At 41.5% G+C, this 14,326-nt stretch overlaps 1 protein-coding gene across 6 annotated transcripts in view; it reads left to right on the top strand.

The window, feature by feature from the left end:
- Positions 1–370: 370 nt before the first annotated feature.
- CARD9 (caspase recruitment domain family member 9) overlaps positions 371–14,326 on the top strand; it is a 45,040-nt gene continuing 31,084 nt past the window's right edge. Inside the window, exons 1-3 of one of the 6 annotated variants that reach the window (XM_072431502.1) lie at positions 371–523; positions 1,442–1,660; positions 4,119–4,185. The gene's annotated coding sequence lies outside the window, so the exon portion shown is untranslated. Of the gene's footprint in view, positions 524–1,441; positions 1,661–4,118; positions 4,263–13,351; positions 13,449–14,326 lie in introns of those variants that run through there. The other 5 variants (XM_072431503.1, XM_072431505.1, XM_072431506.1 and 2 more) reach the window with 5 other exon arrangements.

Raw genomic sequence — 14,326 nt, 5'->3', positions numbered from 1 at the left:
CATAGGAACCCCCGCCCCCTTCTCTGCTGTACAGACTATACAGTCAATTGAAAGAAGCTGCCAAATTGAACTGAAAAATCAAATTTATATATTTTTTTCTTTCGGGAACATTAAATCTGTGACATGTAAGAATAAAGATTTTGTGGTCTATTCCCCATCTGTCAATAGTCAAATGATTTTAAAAAGTCCAGTCATTGTTATCTAATCACTCAGCCAATCAACAACTTTCTTGTTATTTGATAGTTTTGAATTATGGTATTTTGTAACTTTGAGAATTTTGTAACTTTGAGAATGGAAAAAAACAGCTGAAAAGAGGAAGAAGTCTGAGGAAGAACCTCGGTTATTGTGAAGCAAATGTCATATCTATGATGTGCTAATACCAGCATTTATATTACACATAAGTGTGAAAGACATACCAAAAACATATACTGGAGCAAAGAAAAACTACAGTCTTTGGGGTTTTTGTTTTGTTTTCCTTTTGTTTTTTTATGATGTACCTATACAAGTGATGCATTTTATGAATGTAAGTAATTGCTTTTTAAGGCTTATTTTTGTGTTTAGTTGATATTTATATTGGTAAAATTGGGGCAGCCATATTTATTCATCATGTTTACAGACTGTGCTTCCTAGTGCTGCTTAGTGATTTTACCTAACTGTTCCCCCTCTTACCACAACTCTTTCTGATAAATCTAATTAAAAGTTTCACTTTAAAATGTACTGTAAATGGCACTTATGTGCTAATTGCTTCAGGTATATTTATTTTCATTTGTATAGGCAGGAAATGGACTGCATCTTTTGTTGGAACTGTAAATTTACAGTCTCACAGTTTAGCTCTATGTGACAGGGATATAGTAGACAGTCTTGTAAAAAAAAACTACTAAAATTGTTACACATTTTTTTTATAATTCTGACACAGTACTGACTGTCGAGTCAAAATCAGCGTCGTCTGCATGCGCATTCTCCTATATTTCTCTAAAAGTTGTCCTACCAGAAGAAGGAGCTCTCTGAGCATGCTCAGTGTGTACTATAGACCTCAGCAATCAGATGTGGCTGTCCCCCCCCCCATGTACTGTACCCCTCATACACCAGCAGGAGCATGAGAGCTGTGGGGATACACAGGGAACCCTTAGAGCTAATTACTAAAATTTCTTGCTAAGTTTAGGGGGCTGATATTTAGTTTACTATAAGCTCTCAGGGTCCCCTGTGTACTCTGAAAATGTCAAGTTTCTTTGACAATCTGTTTAGAAGATATAAAGGTTTGTAGTATTTTTTCAAACTATAGTCCAGCCCCCTCAACAATCTGAAGGTCTGTGAACTGGCCCGTTGTTTAAAAAAGTTTGAGGACCCTTGCTTTAGTTCATATATATCCCCAGTTTGATGCATAAAATGTGAGACAGCACTGGCCTGGTTAGCATTAGATAATATATTATTACTCATCCAGGTGAGTCTACCTGTATGCCTGCCTCTATGACTGTGGTCACGTGAGTCTCGGGAACTGGGTTGAAACTCTTGCACTGTGGAATGTACAACAGGAAGTATCCAGCTCCTCCCAGCACCCAATCTGTTCCCAGCCCTAACACCCTTTCCTTGTGTCGTTCTAAAACTCTCAAATGGAAAAAAAACACTAGATGAATACTGGACCCCAAATACCTTTTGAAAGGTCAGTGCATTATGTAAACTTTATGCTTATTGTGTTTATAAACCTTGTTACTTCCCTACACAGAGTTGCAATTTTTTGCAGTGCTGATTTTTTACACAGCTAGCAATCTGAAAACTGTAACTTGTAGGAGAACACTAATAGGAAACATGCTTTACTGGCTTCTCCCTAACAGAGAACTACAAGTTCCAGCCTGCCACATCTGGTACCTTTTGTTTCCAGACAAATACAAACCTTTCATACTATATTAGCTATATACCTATTTAAAAAAAATTGCTGTTTAGTATTTGTTTACTTTACTAGAGCTTTTGTCAAGAAACTATTCTTCTTTAACAAATAGGGCTGACCAAACATTCCTAGATCCTAAAGTCCATACAGGTTTATCTTAATTTAGTTTTACAATGGCCTGGTCTTTGATTGAATAGATAGACATAAATTGCTCTGTATTTAATTTCTGTGTATTCACTGACATTCCTGACTACACAGATGTTGCAGATCATCTTAGTCCAAAATATCAGAGAACCACACCAGGAGGAAAATTTAGAAATGCAATATATATATATGCACTACTATAAATCCCTCAATGTTAATGAAACACATGAAACATAAAACCGATGACAAAAACAAGGAAAATAAATATGTGCACTAAAGACAAATTATGTTTAGGTGTCTGGAATAAAATTATGTATTTTAGCTTGTTTTTGTTGGAGCAAATTGAACAAGGGATTTTTTTGTCTTCCTCTAAATCAATAATGTTTTTTTCTGGGATAGGTTTATTTCTCTAGTGGTTGAACTAAAGACTTTCTAAATAAACCTGACTAAAAAAAAAACCCTCTGAAGCACCATGTGACCAATGCGGTCCTACTAATGCCAACTTAGAAGCGGTAATTATCCTAAAAATACATTGTGTAAACATTTTAATTCCCATCATCCCTGCCACCATAGAAAGGTTATGTTCAGGCTGCAGAAAGCCACATGGTGTGCTCTTCGAAGGTATGAGTCCTGGTTTGAGACAGGTACTGGTATAGCACTACAAACTTCAGCGACTCTGGACTCTTTTTCTACAGCCACTGTTCTGACAGCCATAGGATCCAATAAGTCAGCTTGCAAGGATAAAATTTTTTAGCCATTTGCATGCAGTTTCATTAAACCAGATCTAGACAAAATGTGTGTTAATTTTATTTGAGTGTATTCATAGGTCTCCATAGTATGGGATGCTATTAGAAACCAGTTTAATATGGTTGCAGGAATGCAAAACACAGTTAAGCTCCCTACATCACCTTCTGAAGACACAGAAAATCACTTTGGATGCAATAACTTTAGAGTTTTGGATCTGTCTGGAGGCTATTGGAGGTCTGATCCGGAACATTTCTTTAAAGCCCTATTGCATCGGATAATTGAAAATCTTAAATTGTGGGATGGGTTCACTGGGTACTTGCACTCCCGTTCTGTTCTTCTTCCGTCCCCTTCTTTTTTTTGCTGATGTATGAACTAATAGGATATTCACCTTCTCCGAAATGAGAAATTTCTAAACACTCACACGCTTGGTGTTGGTTTTGAGCTATAAAGCTGCTTTGGTCGAAGGGGTTTCTATTTTTCTCCTAATAACTCTGGGCTAGGCAAAGTGGCTGTTTTGTTACAAGGGTTAGTTAGGTTAAATGGGGATTTGTTTTTGCATTTTATTGTGTTGTTTGTCGTTACTGATGACTGTAAGGATGCTGTACATGAATCAGTGTCTTGGCTCTTATCTACATGGATTTCACTGTTTCCTAGCCCATTACCCTATTTTTTAATTTCTTTACACTTTCATGACTAGTACTTGTTCGTATGTAAATGATCTCTAGTATTTTAAAATCTTCAGAAGCAACAGCTGCACATTGTGTTTCTGCAGGAAACTCATATGATGGGTAAAAAAGTACTCTTACTCCAGATACTATGTTTTTTAAAGAGCATAATAGTGCAACTAACTACTGATTTCCCAAGGGAGACACTAATTATTTCAATTGGAAGCTCCTATGTAAGGTTCAAACAAATATGTTAAGTCCTGGAGGTAGTCATTCTTGCGGTTGATTCATTGGCTTTGACCTATTAAATGTTTATCTTCCTCCCCATTTTCAGATCTCCTTCCTTTACACAATGCTAGAAAAAGCAACTCCTGAAATTCCATCGTCATTTATAATTCAAAGTAATTTTGATGGTAATTTAAACCATGCTTTGGATGTTTCTAATCCCTGCAAAACCTATATTCTTAATTTTAAGACTACCGGTATCACTGGACTTAGTGAGGAAGCATCCTAATATAAGGCAATACTTCTATCTGTCCCATATGTTTGGCCCCTGTTCCCATGTTGACCTGGTTTGGGAGTAGAGATGCTCCAATTGTGAAATGTGTCTTACTTGGCAGATGGTCTTTCATGTCACACTTCCCTGTGTTCATCCTAGCTTTTCTTCTATGCCACAGGTTGGATTGTGGACCCAGTACAACTGCTACTGGAGACTAACCCTCGACTCAGTCTTTCTGGCAGGAGGTTGGTAATCCATTTCCCCAATTTACCATCATTCATCTTCTACCTACCATCTGCAGGGCTTTGCTGACACTTATCTGGTATAGCTATTAAGACTCTTTCTTTTTTTTTCTTTAATTTAGGAAAAAAGAGTTAGTTTACATAGTACAACAGGGAGTAACAGTTTATTTAAATAAACCATAGAAGAATTCCAGAATTAACAAGAATTAACATGTTCAACTGACACCTAATTCTGGATTTTTCATTATGGTAAACAATGGGCCTTATTTATTTTGCTAAATGACTCAGGTGTATTTTTTAAAACCTTAATAGAGCTTTAATAAATCATGCCCAATGTAAGAACAAAGATAAGCAAAACAGCAGCAAAAGGATGGTGTGGGATATCAAAATGCACATTATATAAATGGGAGTAATTGTCATACACATAGAAGTACAAAATAATAGAACAGAATCACAAAAAACAAACATCGGTTTAACTAAACAGTGGAAGAATTATCATCCACGGGCAATGACATTGACAAGGCTTTGTATAAATGAAACATTTATAGATACTCCCAACAAAAAAAATTAAAAAAGAGGTTCCATATACGGATTCTGTCATGTCCTAATGAGAATGACATAACTGATTCTATATAACCAATATGCCAGTGTGGGTGGCGTCTCGGCCAGTTTCATATATTCCATGAATGGCATCCTAATGGTTATTGGGATTCTCTGTTTTATCATCCCTTCTTTTGGAAAAAAAAGTTAAATTAGCAGCTTTGTAGGGGCTTGTATCCAAAACAATTTACAGCAAATACTGTTGTGATGGTATTTTTATTTCAATAGTTTTTTATTCAATAAAATAGAAAATGTGAATTTTACATAACAACAGAATTTGAACAGTAAAATTCCAAATTCCTTATACTCTGAACAGTCCGTTCATAATCAGGGCCCAAAGCACTTCTATTTAAACAACAGGCAATGTCACGTTAGGCCCTGGTCACGTGCCCCAATCTTAAGTGCCAAATTATAAATGCAATGGGAATTAATCCAGGGAGTTGACACAGGAATTGGAACAGATTTGGACATACTATCTTACTCTGCCTTTCCCATCTCCTGCCTTTGGACTGATTTATCCACCTGGACTCCAACTCATCCTCTGCTGCTGCCATTCTGAACTGGTTTTTCATCAAACCATCTCTTTGACTGAATCATCATCCCCCACTCCTGGAAATCAGCAAGTTTACAAGCCTCACTTGAACCCATATTACAGGACTGCCTTTCATGAACTTCAGTTTGCCACATTGTTTAATGTACACATATGGTTCCTAATTATCTGTAAAAATGTATTATTCACCCTGCTCTTTCTTTATTGGCACTACTCCCTGTCCTCCCCAGTCTGATAACTCATTGTCTCTCTGCTCCTTCACTCTCCTGATTTCTCTGTCTGTGCTCCTGTACCTTTTTTCTCTACTGATACTCTCTGGTGACATCTCACCCAACCCTGGTCCCCCACACAGCCTCCACTTTCCATTCACTCTCAGTAAGACATTCCCTTCTCCTAACCTCATCCCCATTCACCCTACCCATAAGTCCTTACCCCCTCTCTCTGGCAGTCTATGGAATGCCAGATCTGTTGGCAACAAATTAACCTCATACACAACCTTCTCCTTTCTAAATCTCTGAACTTTCTGGCTCTCACTGAAACTTGGCTTCCTCCTCTGACTCTGCCTCTGCTGCTGTTCTCTCCTATAGAGGCCTGCACTTTACACATACCCCTAGACCTGGGAACAAAGTAGGGGGTGGTGTGGGTCTCCTTCTCTCACCTAACTGTACATACAGAGTCCTTCCTACCCCACCCTCTCTGATTTTCAACTCTGTCCGTCTCATTAGCCCCCTACCCTTCATTGTTGCTGTTGTCTACCGCCCCCCTGGCCCAGTGTCACAATTTTTGGATAACTTTGCCTCCTGGCTCCCACACATTCTTTCCCATGACCTGCCTACCCTCATCCTTGGTGACTTTAACGTTGCAATGGATGAGCCCAACTTTTCCTCCTGAGCCAAACTGCTCTCTACTACCTCCTCATTTGGACTCACTCAGAACATCAACGACCCCACATACATAGCCGGACACACTTTAGACCTGGTATTTTCTAAACTCTGCAACCTCACCCTCCTGGACAACTCACCATTTCCCCTTTCTGATCACAAGCATATCACCTTCAACCTATCGAACTCTTGCCCTCCCTTGTCACATCCCAGACCTGGTCAATGGCAGAGAGATATCTGTAACCTTGAGCACAACCTTTTCTCAAACTGCCTTGCATCCCTAACCCCCACCCTCTCCAAAATCACCTCCCCAGATGAAGCTGCCACCTTGGTAAACCACTCTCTTTCCTTAGCTTTGGATACGTTTTCCTTAGCTTTGGATACGTTTTTTTTTTTTTTTTTTTTTAATGATTTTTATTAAAAGATATCAAGGTACATACAGAGAAAAAAAAATAAAGTGGTCGTAACATACAGTTCAAAAAAAGAACATACAACAAGCTTAGGTTCTAACAATACATATCTTCAAGCTTTTATAAGAAAATAAAAATAAAAGAACAAACAAATTAACTAATTAAAAAAAGGAGTTAAGAATAAATAAAAGAAAGAGAAAAAGGGAAGAAGGAAGGGGGGGGGGGGGGGGGGTGAAGGTGGGCATTGACCAGCTATAGAATCAATCACATTTCTGAAACAGTGGCAGAATGCAAGTAGGCATCCATCCAAGAATACTCAGATATCTAGGGGGGTGGTAGTAACAAACGGCAATATTCATCAGTAGTGATAAAGTGGATCCAGTGGTACCAAGTCTGTGCGAATTTTTCCACTTTCTTAGCATCAGTGGATATCATATCCTCCATGTGATATATATCAGCAACCCTTTGGAACCAATTTACTACCGTCGGGGGGGGGCAGTATTCTTCCATAAGGCTGGTCTACAGGCGTTAGCTGCATTGAGAAGGTGTCTCAGGAGAGAGTTACTATAGCACCTGCGGGACATGTCCGAAACATGAAGAAGTGCCAGGGCCGGATTGCCCCTTATATCCACTTCTGTAAGCTTTAGGATAATATTAGCTACCGAACTCCAATATAATTGCAATTTTGAGCATTCCCAGAAAACATGCAGTAGTGTACCCTGTGTGTTGCCACATCTCCAGCAGGTGCTATCCGACCCCGGGAAAATCTTACCAAGTTTCACCAGTGTCCTGTACCAGCCAGTGGCCAATTTGTAGTTGGTTTCCTGATATTTGTTGCAAATGGACGCCTTATGACAGAAATGAAGTAACATATCTCTCTGGGCTTCAGTAAAACAAGTGTCCAAATCAGCTTCCCATTGGGATACAAATAAAGGGAGTTCTGGCGTTTATACAGATAACAGGGTTTGATAGGCATGGGAAAGTGTGCCCCATACAGGTTGGCCAGTTGCGCACAAGTCCTCTAGAGGAAGAAGCGGTTGGGCTATTGTACTGGGCCACGGCAAGGATCTCAGAACATAACTGAGTTGTATGTGGCGCCAGGGCGACAATGAAGGGAGATCCCTTTCTGTTTGTAAGGTCGGAATATGTTGCCATTCCCCATTGTGCATGAAATGGGAAATCCTATACACGCCCAAAGCATGCCATTGGTGAAATATTGGGTCAGTATTGGGAATCCAGGATCGCCTAGAACGGGAGACATTGGAGACGGGTATATGGTTACGTTTTGAGAGGAGAAGTACTTCATCAACGGATGGGTGTACATTGCTGTCCTGGCCGCCGGTGTCGACCAGGCCAATGCGGCAATGGGGGAAAAAGAGCATGCATCCTCCAACCCAACCCACAGTTTTAAGCGGCTATTAGTGCACCAATCCAGCAGCCTAGACAAGTGCACTACCTGATGGTATAAAACTGGGTCAGGGAATGCCATTCCTCCGTTGGCTTTGGGGAGTCTCAGTAATGTCATCCTAAGCCTGGGTGCCCCATTAAGCCAGATAAATTTTACTAATTCTGAACATTGCATTTCCCAAACCACGTAAATGCCATCTGTCTCCACCTCTGTAGAACACTTCGGATTTTATTTAATAGAGGGATAAAATTGAGATCTACATTTCGCGTTAGATTAGCAGGAATCTGTGTGCCCAGGTAAGAGATAGCTAAGTTAGACCACTTGAAGGGGAAAGAAGGGGCCAAGGCCTCTCTAATTTTTCTGGGAAGAGTAACACTCAGTGCCTCTGACTTTTGCAGGTTTATTTTGTAATTGGAGAGTGAGGCATATCTTCTAGCTCTTGCATAAGAATTGGCAAAGTAGTTACCGGTGTTGCAACATAAAATAAAAGGTCATCCGCATAAGCAGCTACCTTATGTACAGTGGGGCCAATCTGGACTCCCCTGATATCTCCATTGGCACAAATTATTCGTAGGAGGGGCTCCAGGGTCAACACAAATAGCAAGGGAGATAATGGGCATCCCTGTCCCGTCCCATTGGTAATACAAAAGGAGTGGGAGAGTTCACCATTAACCCGTACTCTGGCGCTGGGGGAGGAATACAACGTTTCTATCCAGCGCAGAATACGAGGGGGAAGACCCAAATGTGTCAATGTGGAGAGCAGAAACGTCCAGTCCACCGATCAAATGCCTTCTCAGCATCAGTGGAGAGGAGCATTAGAGGGGTGTTGTGAGTATGTGCATAGTTAATAATATTCAGGGTATGGATTGTGTTGTCCCTGGCTTCCCTCATCGGGAGAAAACCGCTTTGGTCAGGATGGACAAAATCAGTCAGTATTGGAGTCAGCCTATGTGCTAAAATGCTCGCAAAAAGTTTCAAATCACAATTAAGCAACGATATTGGTCTATAATTGGAGCATAGGAGAGGGTGCTTGTCTGGTTTGAGTATCACTGATATGTGGGCCACTAATGTGTCAGGAGGAAGAGTGTGACCATCAGTGAGCGCATTCAGTGCTAAAATTAAATGCGGGCCTAGTACTGGGAAGAATTTCTTATAGTAGGCTAATGTCAGACCATCTGGGCCAGGAGCTTTCTCTGATTGCCACTTGTAGCTCAAGCAATGTTATCTGTTTATCCAATATCTCTATAATGTCTGAGGACAATGTCGGTAAGTCGGAGGCACTGAGATATTCCTGTATTGCGATCTGGCGGTCGGGAGATGACCTACCACTAGAGTCTCCTCGTAAATTATACAGTAGACTGTAATGGTCATGGAAGGTGTTGGCAATGTCAGGGGTGGCGTGTGCCAGGGTGCCCAAAGAGGTTTTGATTTTAGGGATATACATGGCCGCCTTCTTAGACCTAAGCGCCCTAGCCAATGCCCTTCCACAGTGGTTGGCATGTTTATAGTAGTACCGTTTGCAACGGGTAAGTTGTGTTTTAGCCTTTTCTCTGTACAGGGAGTTAATTTGTGTACGAGTGGCGAGTAGTTGGGATTCCAGGTCCAGTGTTGGAAGCCTTTTGTGCAACATTTCTAAACGATGCAACTCCTGTAACAGCGTATCAAGCCTTTGTTTGGTTAATCTTTTGAGTCTACAGCTCTGTTGTATGAACAGACCTCTAATATACCATTTATGAGCATCCCATACATAAAGTGGATTGTCTGTAGATCCTGCATTGTTGGCAAAGAAGGAGGAAAGTTCTTCCTCAATCTTTGCGGTCAGTTCAGGGTCTTCGAGCTGTGCCTCATTTAGCTTCCAAACACTGGGTTTACATTCATATATCCTCCCAGAGACCTCTATCATAATGGGGGTGTGGTCAGAGAAAGTTATGGAACCAATACTCAAGTCGCTAACCTGTGAAATGGCATCATGGGATATCAGAAAATAATCAAGTCTGGAGTAAGTATTATGGACCGTGGAGTAGAACGTATAATCCCTGTCTCCGGGGTGTTGAATACGCCAGATATCTATCAATTGATTGTCATGTAGCAGTGCTTTCAGACATTTATGATGAGATTAAAGCAGGTGGGAACGGCCCTTGGATATGTCCAAGGACGGATCTAAAGATAAATTAAAATCACCTCCTATAATGATGGTACCTTGAGCCACCTAAGAGAAGAGGGTCAGAATATATTCAAGGACAGTCAACTGGCCGGTATTAGCTAGGTAAATGTTTACAAATGTAAATAGTTGCTTCTCTATCATACCCCAGACTATGAGGACACGACCGTCTGGATCCACTTTACACCAAAAACCAAGGAGAGGAGATAGAATTCTAAACTTACAAGAGTAGAAAGGTTTCACAGGACTGAAAGTCCCAAAGACATTAATAAAAACATTAAATAAAGGGCATACCAATAATCAGGCATACTAAAGTGCACAGCAATACACAATGCAGGCTACTACAGGAGCCGAAACAATAACCCAGCTTCGAAGCACCAGGTATCATGTAAACAGAACAATAATAATAACAGTAATAGTACTGGCGGTAGGCAGCCATCTGGGAACAAAGAACCACTGAGACCATGATGGGCCGTTGCCCATACTCAATGTGCACCAATGTCACCGCAATAACGGGAATCCGCTTCCGGCATAGGAGGTGTGCTCAGATCAGGACATAGATACAACACACAGGAACGAAAAGTTTCTGAGGAGGTATAGATATGCATTGCAATATATGTAGGAGGTAGACAGTGGTGGTAACAAGAGTCCAAATATTCAGCAGCAGGAAAAATCACAGTTCATGTGAATTTGAGGTATTCCTGCTCAGGGGCCGCTGAGGAGTGGGAGAGCGCCGCCTGCGTCGGGCGGAGGTAGATGATCTCAATCTCAAGTAGATACTTAGGAGTACCTCTAAGACTTCCAGCCAATTAGGAACATCAATGGGATCTGCGCCCAAGAAGGTAAACAGGGCTGGTAGCTGAGTTGGATTGTGCAATGTAAACACAGAGTTGGGATGTAGTGGATGTCCCCATCTATATTGGGCACCGTGTGGTAATGTAATCCAAAAGTGGCTTCAGTATGCGTCTCATCTGTAGCGTGCGAGGGGATAGATCCGGATATATCTGAATACTCGCACCATCAAAATCAATCGGCCCTTTCTGCCATGCTTTCTGAACGATCTGCTCTTTAACTTTGTAAAAGTGCACCCTGCATAGAACATCTCTGGGGCGGTCAGGTACTCCATCTCTCCTCACACTATGTACTCTATCCAATTCTATGCGCTCTGAGGGGGGTCGGTCTAAAAGGGTGTTAAAAATGGCAATCACAGTGTGCTCCAGGTCAGGCCCAGCTGTAGCTTCCGGGAGTCCCCTAATCGTAAATTGTTGCGTCGGCCCCTGTTTTCTTGATTGTCCAAACTGAGAGCCAAGTTAGAAAGCACAGATTTCATGTGCAGTTGGGCATGTTCAAGCCTGTCTAATCTAAGGAAAGTTTGGGAGGAGGAGGACTCCGGTGAAGTAACCTTAATATCAACTGCTTGCACTTTCTGATATATCTGTTCAATCTCTGCATGAACAGAGTGCTCTATACGATGAGCCCAGGATTCCAGCTCTGTTTAGGTGGGTATGAATTTCAGGAGGGCTTGTAATTCTCTGAGCAGCTGCTGAGGAGAAGACACTGTGGCTGAGAACTCAGCTGGGGAATCAGATGACAGACAGGAGTGTGTAGGAGAAAAAGCTGCAGGGATCCCAGCTGGGGGGAAAGTCCCCTCTTCACTTACCCGATCAGCAGACTCCACATGGTCAGCTTCACTTGCAGATGCAGGGGATATCTTGGGAGCACTTCCTCCTGCTGAAGCTGCCGAGTCTGAAGGGAAATATTTGTTTAAGTTGTCCCGTTTAGGGGTTTTCCCTGCTTCTTTATTCTTCCGCTGCTTAGACATCACTGAGTGGGGTGGAAACAAGCTGTGTGATCTGAAGTATTAGATGTTAAAGCCGCGGTGGACACAGAGCTCCAGGAAAGTGCCTGCTCACAGTGCCATTGCCAAGCCTAGCCCCCCCCCCGGCTTTGGATACAGTTGCCCCTGCCACCTTCCGCTACCCCCGCCCTGCCAACCCCCGACCCTGGCACAACAATCACACCAAACAGCTACAAAAGACTGTTGGTAGTCTCATATCCTCCTTTGGCTTACAGTACCATCTGTATGCTGATGACACTCAAATCTATCAGTCCACCCCTGACCTGTTTCCCTCTGTACTGGACAAGGTCTCATGCTGCCTGTCAGCAATCTCATTATGGATGTCTGACCGATTTTTGAACGTCAACCTGGATAAAACCAAAGGCATCATCATCCCCCCCTCAAATTCCGCATGTCCCCCTGACATATATCTAACTGTTTTTCGGCCCTCCCCTCAGGCACGTTGTCTTGGTGTCATCTTTGACTCTGCCCTCTCATTTACCCCCCATATTTAGAACATTTCCAGATCCTGCCACTTTCACCTACACAACATCTCCAAAATCCACCCCTACCTGTCCCCTGAGACCACATAACTTCTTGTACATGCTCTTATCATCTCTCGTCTGGACTACTGTAACCTCCCCCTCTCTGGTATTCCATTAACCTGACTCTCTTCTCTACAATCTATTATGAATGCTGCAGCCAGACTCCCACTACTTCCCACTACTACACATCCCCCTCCTATTGTGTGTAAATTCCCCCACCTACTAGATTGTAAGCTCTTCGGGGCAGGGTCCTCTCCTCCTGTATCACTGTCTGTATTAGTTTGTCATTTGCAACCCCCATTTAATGTACAACACTGCGTAATATGTTGGCGCTATATAAATCCTGTTTATTAATAATAATATTAATAATAATAATATTAATAATATTAAAGAACAAATCAGGTTGGCAGAGTATTTCTTTAATTAACAGGAAATAAACATATCTCTTGGCAGTCTCTGTAATATTACTTGGCCTGTCATACACATAATAGGTAATGAGAAAAGGAGAAAGTTTGGGGGGGGGGGGGGGGGGTAGGTGTCAGGAGAGTGTCCACATAAGGAATGTGATAGTATTTTGAAAATTGTTTTGTATACTTGCTAGGTGCCTTTTTGGTTGGATATATTGTAGTGAAATGATTTTAAAATTAGACTAATGACAAAGCCTGTCTATATGAATACCTAATTCCAGCTATTATATCCCAGTTTAGTTTTGTTGGTTATAGTAAATGTTCAGTTATCTGTTCTTTTTTTTTTTTTTTTTGCTGCATCCTGCTTCAGGAAGTTACCTTCACTTTCGATCCATGACTGTTAATCGAGGTTCAAAATAAGGAAAAACAACTGACAGCCAGGTCATTTTTCCCCAGTACATCCAAAAGTAAGGTCATGTTTTGGCTGGAGGTTCTGGTAGCCCAGTTTGCCACCAACAGCACTTTCATCTAGGTATTCTTTATTATTTTACATCACAGAAAGTGCAGTCCCTCCCTGGTAGGTGGTAGTACACAACTCCCTACTAGACTTCCTGAATGATGTCAGAAATCAGTGAGTGACACACCATCCTGTGAAGCAAGCTATGAAAACCCAGTTTTGTGTGGTTACCTGTTACCTATTAGAGCTCAGATGATTGTCTTCTACTGACTCCCAGATATGGGTTAGTTTCAGTCACTTTGCATGATGCCCCCCCCCCCTAAAAGAAAATGCTTTTTACTTTGCTAATTTTTAGGCGATCATTTTTTGGATAGAGCTAGAAATAGTTGAAAGGCCAGCTTAGTTGTTATACCAGTCCATGACCCTATTGTGCAGAATTTCCCTCATTTTCTGGCCTTGTGACCAGGGCTGTGGAGTCAGAGTCGAGAAGTCAGAGACAATTTTGGGTACCTGGAGTCGGAGTCGATGAAAATTTGTCGACTCTGACTCCTGATAAATTTAAGGTATAATAAAAAAAATACAGCAAGTTCAAATGTCCTATTTCACAAACAGTAGTCACAATTAAGTACTTCTCTGATGTAAGAAAAAAGCCAAGTGCATAGATGTATTTCTACTAGTGTGAGGTTCAGCTGGGGTATTATACAACCTGACATTCACATTATTGTAATCTGGATTATGTACATTTCAAAAAGTTTTTTTCATTTTTTTTTAGATATAATGGCCCTGATTCATCAATGAAATCCGCACTTGCTGGAAGCGCGAACGTACACGCGACCAGCGAGCGCGGTTTCCCGTGGTCCGGAGTCGAGTGCGCTCGTACACTCGCCT

Source organism: Pyxicephalus adspersus, chromosome Z (assembly GCF_032062135.1).
Source record: "Pyxicephalus adspersus chromosome Z, UCB_Pads_2.0, whole genome shotgun sequence".
In the NCBI taxonomy this organism is placed as follows: Eukaryota; Metazoa; Chordata; class Amphibia; order Anura; family Pyxicephalidae; genus Pyxicephalus; species Pyxicephalus adspersus.
This window is presented reverse-complemented; position numbering and strand designations above follow the sequence as displayed.